The sequence below is a fragment of the Oryx dammah genome, unplaced genomic scaffold, assembly GCF_014754425.2.
Source record: "Oryx dammah isolate SB20612 unplaced genomic scaffold, SCBI_Odam_1.1 HiC_scaffold_25, whole genome shotgun sequence".
Classification (NCBI taxonomy): domain Eukaryota; kingdom Metazoa; phylum Chordata; class Mammalia; order Artiodactyla; family Bovidae; genus Oryx; species Oryx dammah.
Window position 1 is genome coordinate 33531433 of NW_024070209.1, and position 14122 is coordinate 33545554.

Below are 14122 nucleotides of genomic sequence, written 5' to 3' on the forward strand. Positions count from 1 at the left end.
TGAATTCTGCCACTCTTTTTCTCCCAGATATTCATGATGTTTTTAACTTTTTCCCTAAGAAAAATTACAAACTCCATACAAATAAATAATTTCTATTTTTGCAAAATTGGTGGTGATATTTGACAGAGTATTATTATACTTTTGCAAATTTGCTCTGACAAAGGTTCTGACAGATGATTTAGAATGTGGTGAGGTAAAGATGCAGACCCAATGCATTTTAAAAGAGTTGACAAATCAGAACTAGCAGACAGCATAGTGTGAGCAGATTACATCCATGACAACTAGGACTGAAAGACTTCAGATCTGGCTTTCCTTCTCCAGAAAAGCCAGTATGCAAACAGGCCTCTACATCTTTTCAAATTCAGATTTGTCAGTATGGAGTCCCCAGTACACAGCATAAAAATCTATATCAGGGTCTGAATCTATAATACCAATAATATCTTAGAAATATTCACTCCTTTCATTATGAAAAAGTGTAAGTTCTCTGTAATATTTGTAAATTCCACTTTTTTTTTTTTTTGGTCCTCTCTGTTCCACTCTCTAGAATCATTTATATACAAGAAGAAAGAAAGAAGAGTAGGAGAAAGTATTGACTTGCTTTGGGCTAGAGACTAGGGAAGATACAATGTGATTTTAAAAAATAGATTATAAAGATCAAAAGAACACAGTAAAGTTTCCAAGTATAAAAATGGGATCTGTTTTAGAAATTATTTTATGAGAACTCAAATGACCTCATAAAATTGTTGGCCAAAATATGATGATAATATTTGAAGTAACATTTCAAATAGGTTATCTAATCATGGATACACTAAATATTTGGGAAGTAAACTTTATTCCTATATTTCCAATAATTTGGTAGAGTAGAAATCTTCCCTAAGAATTGCCTGGTGTCCTTCCAAATATACAAAACTGTAATTTGGAAGTGTATATAGCCAAGAGACTCTAGGGATATGCATTTCCTTTAAGAACTTCGTGTTTCATCTTGCTTTGATCAGGACAATGTTTCATGATTAGGAAGTAGATGTTATAGTGAATAACTTATGGAGTTATGGGAACTAAATTCAACTAGTAAGGGTGAAAACCTAAGATTAGTAGGTTAACAAAATGATGCTCTTTTGTATCATGCCATACCCCAGGAGTGCCAGTTTACAATATTTTGCTTATAAGCCACTGAATCATGTTCATCAGCATATGGAAAATGTTGAATACTTCCATTAATCGTTTGATTGCATAATAAGAGCATAGCACACCTAATGCATTTTCTGATGTTTTCAAATTCAGTGCTATTCCCAAAATAAGATTTTCAAACCAAAAATATAAACTGTAATTGTTTAAAAATATTATCACATAGACTCATAATAATTTCCAAATCAGGAGCAAGAATCTAGGCTGATACACAAAACAATTCATTAATACATAGGAAGAAAATGGTACAGATTTTTTTTAAAGTCATCTCTATTAGTTTGCTCAGGCTGCCATAACAAAATATCGTAAGTGGTGGCTTAAACGACAGAAATGTATATAACATAATTCTAGAGGCTGAGAAGTCCATCAAAGTGTCAGCTAATTTAGTTCTTAGTGAGAGCTTTCTTTCTGACTTGCGGACAGGTGTCTACTTGCTGTGTCTCCAGGGCATCTTCCTGAACCAGAGATTGAACCCAAGTCCCATGCACTGCAGGCAGATTCTTTACACTAAGCCACCAGGGTAGCCATATGTTTGGTATGTCTCATTAAAAAAGACACTAAAAGAAGCCTTTGTACAAGCAGCAAAGTTTGGAGACTGCTAATCTAGAGCATATTTTAATTCTAGTGGTGAGAAACTTACTGTGTCTCAAGATAGCACAGTCCATTTTTAGATAAGTATGTTGGAAGTTTTCTAGTATTTTCAATTAAAATGTATTTCACAGTAGTGCTCATTCATTGCGTTCACTTCTATTTCAGTTCAGTTCAGTTGCTCAGTCGTGTCCAACTCTTTGCAACCCCATGAATCTCAGCAGGCCAGGCCTCCCTGTCCATCACCATTTCCCAGAGTTCACTCAGACTCACGTCCATCGAGTCAGTGATGCCATCCAGCCATCTCATCCTCTGTTGTCCCCTTCTCCTCCTTCCCTCCAGCCATTGCAGAATCAGAGTCTTTTCCAAAAAGTCAACTCTTCACATGAGGTGGCCAAAGTACTGGAGTTTCAGCTTTAGCATCAGTCCTTTCAAAGAAATCCCAGGGCTGATCTCCTTCAGAATGGACTGGTTGGATCTCCTTGCAGTCCAAGGGACTCTCAAGAGTCTTCTCCAACACCACACTTCAAAAGCATCAATTCTTTGGCACTCAGCCTTCTTCACAGTCCAACTCTCACATCCATACATGACCACAGGAAAAACCATAGCCTTGACTAGGCGGACCTGAGTTGGCAAAGTAAGTCTCTGCTTTTAAATATACTATCTAGGTTGATCATAACTTTTCTTCCAAGGAGTAAGCATCTTTTAATTTCATGGCTGCAGTCACCATCTGCAGTGATTTTGGAGCCCCCCAAAATAAAGTCTGACATTGTTTCCACTGTTTGCCCATCTATTTCTGATGAAGTGATGGGACCAAATGCCATGATCTTCGTTTTCTGAATGTTGAGCTTTAGGCCAAGTTTTTCACTCTCCTCTTTCACTTTCATCAAGAGACATTTTAGTTCCTCTTCACTTTCTGCCATAAGGGTGGTGTCATCTGCATATCTGAGGTGATTGATATTTCTCCCAGCAATCTTGATTCCAGCTTGTGTTTCTTCCAGTCCAGCATTTCTCATGATGTACTCTGTATATAAGTTAAATAAGCAGGGTGACAATATACAGGCTTGACATACTCGTTTTCCTATTTGGAATCAGTCTGGTGTTCCATGTCCAGTTCTAACTGCTGCTTCCTGACCTGCATACAGATTTCCCAAGAGGCAGGTCAGGTGGTCTGGTATTCCCATCTCTTTCAGAATTTTACACAGTTTATTGTGATCCACACAGTCAAAGGCTTTGCATTGTCAATAAAGCAGAAATAGATGTTTTTCTAGAACTCTCTTGCTTTTTCCATGATCCAGTGGATGTTAGCAATTTGATCTCTGGTTTCTCTGCCTTTTCTAAAATCAGCTTGGACATCAGGAAGTTCATGGTGCATGTATTGCTGAAGCCTGGCTTGGAGAATTTTGAGCATGACTTTACTAGCATGTGAGATGAGTGCAATTGTGCGGTAGTTTAAGCATTCTTTGGCATTGCCTTTCTTTGGGATTGGGATGAAAACTGACCTTTTACAGTCCTGTGGCCACTACTGAGTTTTCCAAATTTGTTGGCATAATGAGCGCAGCACTTTCACAGCATCATCTTTCAGGATTTGAAATAGCTCACCTGGAATTCCATCACCTCCACTAGCTTTGTTCGTAGCAATGCTTTCCAAGGCCCACTTGACTTCACATTCCAGGATGTCTGGCTCTAGATTAGTGATCACACCATCATGATTATCTGGGTCGTGAAGATCTTTTTTGTACAGTTCTTCCGTGTATTCTTGCCACCTCTTCTTAATATCTTCTGCTTCTGTTGGGTCCATACCATTTCTGTCCTTTATCGAGCCCATCTTCACATGAAATGTTCCCTTGGTATCTCTAATTTCCTTGAAGAGATCTCTAGTCTTTCCCATTCTGTTCTTTTCCTCTCTTTCTTTGCATTGATCGCTGAAGAAGGCTTTCTTATCTCTTCTTGCTATTCTTTGGAACTCTGCATTCAGATGCTTATATCTTTCCTTTTCTCCTTTGCTTTTTGCCTCTCTTCTTTACACAGCTATTTGTAAGGCCTCCCCAGACAGCCATTTTGCTTTTTTGCATTTCTTTTCCATGGGGATGGTCTTGATCCCTGTCTCCTGTACAATGTCACGAACCTCATTCCGTAGTTCATCAGGCACTCTATCTAGTCACTTCCACTGTATAATCATAAGGGATTTGATTTAGGTCATCCCTGAATGGTCTAGCAGTTTTCCCTACTTTCTTCAATTTGAGTCTGAATTTGGTAATAAGGAGTTCATGATCTGAGCCACAGTCAGCTCCTGGTCTCAATTTTGTTGACTGTATAGAGCTTCTCCATCTCTGTCTGCAAAGAATATAATCAATCTGGTTTCAGTGTTGACCATCTGGTGATGTCCATGTGTAGAGTCTTCTCTTGTGTTGTTGGAAGAGAATGTTTTCTATGACCAGTGCATTTTCTTGGCAAAACTCCATTAGTCTTTGCCCTGCTTCATTCCACATTCCAAGGCCAAATTTGCCTGTTACTCCAGGTGATTCTTGACTTCCTACTACTGCATTCCACTCCCCTATAATGAAAAGGACATCTTTTTTGGGTGTTAGTTCTAAAGGTCTTGTGGAATTCATGGAACCATTCAACTTCAGCTTCTTCAGCGTTACTAGTTGGGGCATAGACTTGGATTACTGTGATATGGAATGGTTTGCCTTGGAGACGAACAGAGATCATTCTGTCGTTTTTGAGATTGCACACAAGTACTGCATTTTGGACTCTTTTGTTGACCGTGATGGCTACTCAATTTCTTCTGAGGGATTCCTGCCCACAGGAGTAGATATAATGGTCATCTGAGTTAAATTCACCCATTCCAGTCCATTTTAGTTTGTTGATTCCTAGAATGTTGACGTTCACTCTTGCCATCTCTTGTTTGACCACTTCCAATTTGCCTTGATTCATGGACCTGACATTCCAGGTTCCTACGCAATATTGCTCTTTACAGCATTGGACCTTGCTTCTATCACCAGTCACATCCACAGCTGGGTATTGTTTTTGCTTTGGTTCCATCCCTTCATTCTTTCTGGAGTTATTTCTCCACTGATCTCCAGTAGCATATTGGGCACCTATCAACCTGGGGAGTTCCTCTTTTGGTATCCTATCATTTTTCCTTTTCATACTGTTCCTGGGGTTCTCAAGGCAAGAATACTGAAGTGGTTTGCCATCCCCTTCTCCAGTGGACCACATTCTTTCAGGCCTCTCCACCATGACTTGCCTGTCTTGGGTTGCCCAATGTGCATGGCTTGGTTTCATTGAGTTAGACAAGGCTGTGGTCCTAGTGTGATTAGATTATCTAGTTTTCTGTGAGTATGGTTTCAGTGTGTCTGCCCTCTGATGCCCTTTTGCAACACCTACCATCTTATTTGGGTTTCTCTACCTTGGGTGTGGTGTCTCTTCATGGCTGCTCCAGCAAAGCACAGCCGCTGCTCCTTACCTTGGACAAGGGGTATCTCCTTACTGCTGCCCTTCCTGACCCTTCAATGTGGGATAGCTGCTCTAGACTTCTAGTACTTTATATCAAATAACCCATCCTTCCTTTCATGTCAGAGCCAGTTTGGTTGCATTTAATGCAATGATTAAATTTAATTCAATGCATTTAAATATTGAGTCTCTCTTATGCCATTGAATGTTGGGGATATAATCTTCACCCCCATGACTTTATGATGCATTTCTGGAGATATTCAATAACAAGGATTACTTTATTGACTTAAGGTCAGATCAAGGAAAATGATGTAATTAAATGAAGTGATGGATGTTAGCTAAATTTTGCAGTATATACATACATCAAATTATTCCTTAACTTAACACACTATTATACAAATTTTTTTGGGGGGGGTAAAATAAACCCTTTAATGTTTCAAACATTAGCAGGCTTCTAGGCAGAGAGCAAAGCTCAGATCTTGAAGTCCCCAAAGTGAAAGAGAATAAGGCATTCTCAGGAAGTGCCAGCAATTCAATAAATCAGAAGCAGATCAGGTGGTTAATGCTGAAATCTAATGTAGAATTAGATCAAAAAAGTTCCTGTCAGTAATGGTAAAAGTTGAGATTTTATACGTGGGATAATAAATAACAGTTAAAGATATTTAAATCTGGGAATGATATACTTAGTGTTTCAAGAAGTCCTTTCCAGTTATACAATGAGTAAAATGATTGGCTATTCATAGGCCAAGGAGGTAAGTATTTGTGGTACTCAAAATATCTACCTAGGCTAGAATGGAATTGATAGTGGCATGGCATTGCAAGAGCTATCAATTCCATTTCCATAACTTTTTTGTGTGTGTGTTGGGAAGGGGTGTAATATGGGTACAGTTATTTACTTGTAAGATCTTAAGACAAAGAAGTGAAAGCTCATTGATAAGATTGAGGATGTGGGAATAGTTACTTGTGAGTATTTCAAAAGACACAATGAGTGCCTTTGAGAAGTAAAATCAAGCAACAGGAGTTCAGAAGAGTATGATGATAAAGTATGAGTGAATATAGAAAAAAAACATAATTAAAAGGACTAATGTTTTGCAAAGTAACCAAGTTAAAGAGGGATATATAAGCCAGGTTGATAAAAGTTGGCTTTGAAAAGTATGTATGGTATATGTGTGTATAGTATGTTGCATTAAAAAAGAAGCTATTAATAGAGGCTTGTATACAAGGAGTAAAGTTTGGAGAGTGCTAATCTAGGGCTTATTTTAGTTCTAGTGGTGAGAAACTTACTCCATCCCCTTAAAATTTCCACCCTCTCAAAATCTCCATCCCCTGGTAGGTGATACAATGTAGACTTTTCTAGAGGGAGCCATTGATAGCCAAAACTGATAATTCTTCTGAGGCCATCCTGTCCCAGTTGACCAAGCTAGCTGTATGTTAAAAACAGCTGCACTGCCAAACAATTTCTTTGTGTTAAGCCCCTCTAGACTAAAGAGCTCCAGTTCCTAACTCTTCTTTGTAGGATATGAGACTATAACTTTTCATAAACTTGATTAGTCTTCACAAAAGAGATTACAGTTTGCTTATCACCACAGAAGGCAACACACTCCAGTACTCTTGCCTAGAAAATCCCATGGACGGAGGAGCCTGGTGTCCGTGGGTTCGCAAAGAGTTGGACATGACTGAGCAACTTCACTTTTTTTCACAGAGCAACTTATAAAATTTGTTTTTTTAATATATACCATATTTGTTGCAAAAAATGGCTAAAATAGGTGATATTAAAGTATGTTAGTGAGAAAAATGAGATAATAGGACAAAGAATAGTTTAAAAAAATAGAAGTCAATAGTAAGGTTAAGAATATAAAATATATGTTGTTATAATCTTGCATAATTGATAAAACTAGGCTACAAATTTGGCTATACTATTTCTTAATGTATATAGTATTTGTGTGTGATGTGTACATATGTTTGATATGTACATGTGTGTGAAGGTGTGCATGTGTATCTGGTCTTGATTTACAAAAAAAGAACAGTCAGAAAGCCATAAGGGCAGTAGTTTTTTGTGACTCTATTAGAGAGTTACCTCAGAATGTTTAAAGGTTTTAATGTACATGGCCTTTTGTGATGAATCTATCATCTGTGATTTCTGTTCACCAAAAGTTTGCTAAAAGGCAAAGCCCAAGAGAATGATATACTAAGGCTGTCAAAGATCACAGCAATCACTCCAAAATCCATTTCTGAACATCTAAACCTGTGAAGTTTGTGGAGATTTGGGAGCCTCATGCCTCTTGAAAATTCTTCTCTGCAACTAATCATACCAAGATAAATTTGGTAAATCACTCTACTGACCCCACACTCTGGCCAAGTCAATTATTCTAGATTAAAACAGATCTGACATTGCATATGAATTAGCTAATCTCACAGGTGCTCTGATCTGAAGTCAGCAGTCCTGGTTGACTCTGGCCATGGCACCTGAACTGCTAAAGTATGAAACCATTTGGGGCAGCTCAGATCTTTTAATGAATCTAAATTAGGGCCATAATGAACCAAAGTAAATAAATAACAGATGCTGATTAAAAAATGAAGTAGGAGGAACGAACCAATTTTGTTATGATTTTTCTTATATATCTTGACAATAAAGAAAAAAGAAAGAAATACATAATTTCAAATACTACATAAAACAAGGTAAATTTGTTCTTGAGTCTATGTCTAAAAGTTTCACATCATAGAATTCCTCAATGATTATATGCTTTCTCTTACATACTACAAAGATACTTATGGGAACTATATTTAAACCAAAGCAGAAAATAATTTGAAAAAGAATATTAAAAAGAAAATGTATGTATAAGTAAATCACTTTGCTTCTCAACAGAAATTAACATAATGTTATAAATAAACTATACTTGAATTAAAAATAAAAGATACATAAATATTGTATGTGACTCACCAAGACATTTAACTGATGCTTCTTTATTCACCTAGGTATGTACTTCCCTAAGGAATATACTTCTGCAGGAATGTACATGGCATGTGCTACCTAAAATAACCTCCAATTTATAGCAAAAAGACATTAAAAGTTTCTGATAGTGATTGTAATTGTTTTTAAAAATACTTTGAAAAGGAAGGATTTTGCATTTAAGGCTTTGGGGACAAGCATCATTGTCAATAATCAAAAAAAAAATAGTTTCATTATTTAGCTCTTTTTAAAATTTGCAATCTCTACTTCTATTTCTTTGGACTCTTCCTATCTTAATCCTCTAGTCTTCCCACTTTTTACTTATTCCCATCAGTTCAACCTTTTATCATTCTTTCCTGACCTATACAAGAAAGGCTTGTTTAGTCATTAATACCTGAGTATAAATTAGTTATTATGGACTGCCTCTCAGGACAATGGTAAATTCAGATGATGATAATTTAAATTATATGCCTGATAGAAATATTTTATAACTGAGAGATATACAGAAGAACAGAACATATAAAATTTTACTACTGATATTAAGATTTATTGAGAGTTACTCTGTGAAGTTCTTGTATGTTTTCCAAATAATATCTCATTTAAAATTCACAGCAGCCCTATGAGGTAAGACCTATAATTGTCATCATTAATACACATGGGGAAATTATGATAAATAGAAATTAACTAACTTTCCTATCTAGGTTTTAAATATTTTTCTCTTATGTAAACCCAAGTTCTTCCTCTAGCATTCAAACTTAGTATAGTTTAAAAATGGGACCTTTAAAAGGTGTATGTTACAATGTCTATATAAAAATCACAAAAGGAAAAAAATATATAGTAACACGGGATACTTATTTTTAAATTATAAATATTTATCAGCTAATTTAAATCATCTTTGTAACAATCTAATCCTTAAACATATATATATATAAAATATGTATAGTAACATATTCACTGTAGGTGACTTAGAACATATATAAACATTTAACAATAAAAACGTTTTAATTATGAGCAATTTTAACAACCACAGGAAACCACCACTTTGGTGAATTTCTTTCTAACCATATATTTATAGCTTATGGTGAATGGTGTTGGATTCATGATCTCCGAAGGAGAGAATTTCAGTTCAGGATCAAAGACGTGACTTCAGTAACTCAGAGCTTTGTGTGGCAAAAGATTTATTAGAGTGAAAAAGACACTAAGCTTAGGACATAGACATCACAAGGGGCAGAGAGTGCCCCACTCACTAGTTTTATCAAGGCCTTATTATTGAGAAGGTTCTTAAGAAGAAATATATCTTCAAGCAAGGTACGTTGTTGTTATATAATCATTAGTACAGAGTTTAAGGAAAACATACCCTTGAGTAAGATGAATTGTTTTGTTGTATAATCATTATCTCTGGGCTTAAAGAAAGTTGGTCTTTGAAATAAATTGTTGCCATAACAACTTAGAGCTTAAGAAAAAAAATGTCTTATGTGACTAAGACAGGAGAAGGAAATGGTAACCCACTCCAGTATTCTTGCCTAGAGAATCCTGTGGACGGAGGAGCCTGATGGGCTGCTGTCCACAGGGTCTCACAGAGTCGGACACGACTGAAGCGACTTAGCATGCATTCATGCATTGGAGAAGGAAATGGCAACCCACTCCAATATTCTTGCCTGGATATCCCAGGGATAGAGGAGCCTGGTGGGCTGCCGTCTATGGTGTCTCACAGAGTCAGACACAACTGAAGTGACTTAGCAGCAGCAGCAGTGACTAAGACAAAACAAGGTAAACAAACAAACAAAGTCTGTCATTTTCTCCATCTGGGGGGCACCAGACTTCTTATCAACCTACGAATTAATTCTCTCAATATACATGCACATATAAGTATTTTCTTTTACTTACTGTGTCAGTTCTGACAGTCTGATAATATTCATTCCATTCTGCCATTCATATGCACTGGCCCAGACACTGAAAAGCCAACTCTCTATAAAATCTGTTCAAATAAGTAAGAATGCTTTCTCCACAGTGTATTATAATTAACAGTGACACATAGATACTTCTATTTTCTTTGTCACTGCCATATTGCTGATTCTTCTCCTCTACAAATAGCCAAGTTTTAGAAATTGATATTGTCTCTTAGTTATCTTTGAAATTCACTTAGCACCAAAGAACAATGTTTTCTATGCTGTGGGAGTCACACAGCATAAATTAAATTAAACTAAGAATACACTGAAGACTGAAGAGCAGATCACAAGTCTTTTAAAACTTAAACATTTAACTAATCCACAATTGTAAGAGTTTTAAATAAGTATAAAAGCAAAATTAATTTGGAACCAAATAAGACAGTACATTTTTTTAATATTGCTAAGTTTATTCAGCAGAGTCTCACCAGGAATATTAACATCGTCTCCTAGTCTTGTGCATATATTATTATGTGTGTCCATTGATATTTACAGAGTAGTCTTGAGTGAACTTCTTAAGCTTATGAGAATAAGATCCATTTTTATAGCTTTTATGCCTTACTGAAAGAAATACACTTGAAGTATTTCTAAGTATATAATAACTTGATGGGTTTATGGAATATTGGAGCACATCATTATCTATTTTGTATGTCCCTAGGTTCTAAAAGGTTATTCCCCTTGCAGTTTCTGGAATTTGCTGAGAAAGCTAGTTGATTTAATTTGGACATTTTAAAATCAAGAATGCTATGCCTTCTACCTCATGTTACCTGAGGGAGCATTTCATACATTGCTTCCCCATATATTCATTAAAAATATAAATTCCCCAAGTGGTGTATATGAAGCATTACTTATGGTAGCAGGGCATGCCTGGGACCTGGTATATAAGAATATAAGGTAATAACATAAATCAGTTCATCACTGGTATGTAATATACCTCTCTGTCCATTGAAATCAGCCTGGGGAAAAGAACAGTGAGGCTTATTATACTTTTTTTTTTTTCTATCTCCATATGGTTTATCTCATATTACTTTTAAGTTCTTAGAAAGGAAATAGTAGTAAAACTCTTTAATATAGACCCAGAAAAAATATATATGCTTTTCAAAGTGTTTTTTAAATTCTTTGAAACCACCTTCAATGTAAATTTGTTAAACATTAAAAATTATAAGAATTATAATATAAAGACATTACTTTATTACTGCTAAACACAGGTTTCATAAATTTTATTTTTGAGACAAACTGATATTTAATATAAAATTTAGTTTGACTTAATTTAGCATAGAAGGTATTTATTTTTATTGGAGTTCTGTTACTGTATAAAATAGGTGTTAAAGTATATTTTGGTATAAACCTCTCCAACTTGTTTGCAGGTGTCATGTGAAATACATTTTTTTAAACTATAAGAAACTTCACCTTTATCTATGAACAAAATTATTTGCATGGCATAGTTGTGAGAGGTCATATATTTAACATGAAAAAGTTACAACTAGAGAATTTTATCTTTTGACTTTAAGAAAAAAAATTCAGCCTCTATATAACAAAAGAACAATAGTTAATAAATAAAACAGTGGGCTAGATTTCATCATGTTTTTCATTCTCTTCCTGTCCTAAAGGCAATGATTATAAATCTGTGAATCAGAGAAACACTGCAGAAATTTCAATATCTTAATTTTAATATTTTTTATTAGTAAAGATTAAACTTTAAATGATTGCTAACTGGTCATTTATAAAATGACTGTCAAATGTTTTTGCTCTAACTAGTGCAGCTAATGCAAAAGCAATAAAATACTACCCAATATACAACTTGCATTTATAAATCATACATTTGCCCATCTAACTAAAAGATACCCATGGCCCTCTTCAGCCTTGGGGTTCCTGAATAGCTGGATGTAATTTACAAAGAAAAAGAAAAAAAGCCTTTTAAATTTTACCTCATGATCTAGAGATGGTGATGAAAGAAATATAGAGATTCCACAACTCTTAAAAAGCTATAAACCATGGTGTCTGCTTCAACATTTATCAATTTTTAACCACTCCTACAAGGCTTCCAGCAATCAATTATTCCCTGACTCAATGAGGGACTTGAAGCTACACCAGATAAACCAGAAATCAATTTTACTGCCTTGTGGCTTATTTCTAAACATGTTTCTTTTTTACCACATCTAAAATAAACAAAGCCTGAATTTTACTGGTTCTGTGACAATTATTTTTAAAACACACGAAAGGGAAATGTTTTTAAATGAATGGAAAGGATACTTTCAGATTCAGACAATCTCCTTCCATTTTTCTTTTCTCTAATAAAGTTGAGGACAGAAATAATTTTTTCTTTTCTGTTTTTCATGAAACTGATTTGTAATTGATGAAAACCTTATTTATTTCAGTTAAGCCACTATCTTTCTCCATCCCATTTCTGTTGGATTGCTGTCAGATAATGCACGGAAGGATACTTATTTGGTAGAGAGAACTATTTAGCATACTCTATACCACAGCCAGTGGGACCAAGTGATCACCTGCCTCTTATTTTTCATTCTCTTATATATTATTTCTATTTGAATTGTTTTCTAACTTTTCATTCATAGCCCTTTGGTCCTCAATATACAACATTTCCATACAATTCAATCACCAGAACAGTATACTATATATTACAGAAAACATTCAAACTGGTCAGGAAAGTAAGGGATAAGTTAGGGTAATAGTTTTGAAATGATATTGAGAAAATATTTTAAAATAAAAAAAAATAAAATTTTGATTTAAATTTCAATGAAAATGTTTAAGTACTCCCTTGAGTATTTTTAATATACAGTTATTATAGATGTGGGCTCTGGGTTAACCAAAGAAAGAGTATAAAATGTGATTTCTATATATATTGCTATTAATTTGCTTTTCAGGAGAATAATTATTTTCAGAAAGTTATTAGTTGCACTTTAATAAATGAACATTTTAAAATATATAATTAGAAAATTGAAAGATTCCAAGAAAAAAAAAAAGACCCTGAAAAGAGTATCTAAGGAGGCAGGTGGAAAAAGTGTTAACCTAACTTTGTTAGCCTAATTTTGGAAATGAGTGAAGTACATAAGAGTAAAGACAAAGTAAATTGAATGTAAGCATTGTATTTTAGTTAATAAAACTGCTTCCCACTTGGGTTAACATTTCTGATATCACAGAATTGATACTATTAAGTAAATAAATGGCGGATGTTGGAAGCCACACTTCTCACTGTTAGATTTGGAGGTGACAGAGTGAAAGGCAGAAGACTAGAATGATCTTCTGGTAATAAGATAAGCTATGGATGGAGGTTCATGATATTGTACAGGAGAAAAGAATCAAAGCCCAAGTGGGCTTTATCCCAGGGATGCAGGGATTCTTCAATATCTGCAAATCAGTCAATGTAATTCACCACATTAACAAATTGAAAAATAAAAGCCATATGATTATCTCAATAGATGCAGAGAAGGCCTTTGACAAAATTCAACATCCATTTATGATAAAAACTCTTCAGAAAGCAGGAATAGAAGGAACATTGCTCGCTCGCTAAGTCTCTCAGTCGTGTCCGACTCTTTGCGACCCCATGGACTGTAGCCCACCAAGCTCCTCCATCCATGGGATTCTCCAGGCAATAACACTGGAGTGGGTTGCCATTTCCTTCTCTACGGGATCTTCCCAACCCAGGGATCGAACCTGGGTCTCCCGCATTGTAGGCAGACGCTTTACCGTCTGAGCCACCAGGGAAGTCCTCAACATAATAAAAGCTATATATGACAAACCCACAGCAAACATTATCCTCAATGGTGAAAAATTGAAAGCATTTCCCCTAAAGTCTGCAACAAGACAAGGGTGTCCACTTTCACCGCTATTCAACATAGTTCTGAAAGTTTTGGCCACAGCAATCAGAGCAGAAAAAGAAATAAAAGGAATCCAAATTGGAAAAGAAGAAGTAAAACTCTCACTGTTTGCAGAAGACATGACCCTCTACATAGAAAACCCTAAAAACTCCACC

General features: G+C 35.4%; 1 non-coding gene across 1 annotated transcript; it reads right to left on the reverse strand.

Moving 5' to 3' along the window:
* Positions 1-13782: 13782 nt before the first annotated feature.
* TRNAC-ACA lies at positions 13783-13854 on the reverse strand. The gene has a single exon. It is a non-coding gene; the product is annotated as a tRNA-Cys (tRNA).
* Between the last annotated feature and the right edge of the window lie 268 nt (positions 13855-14122).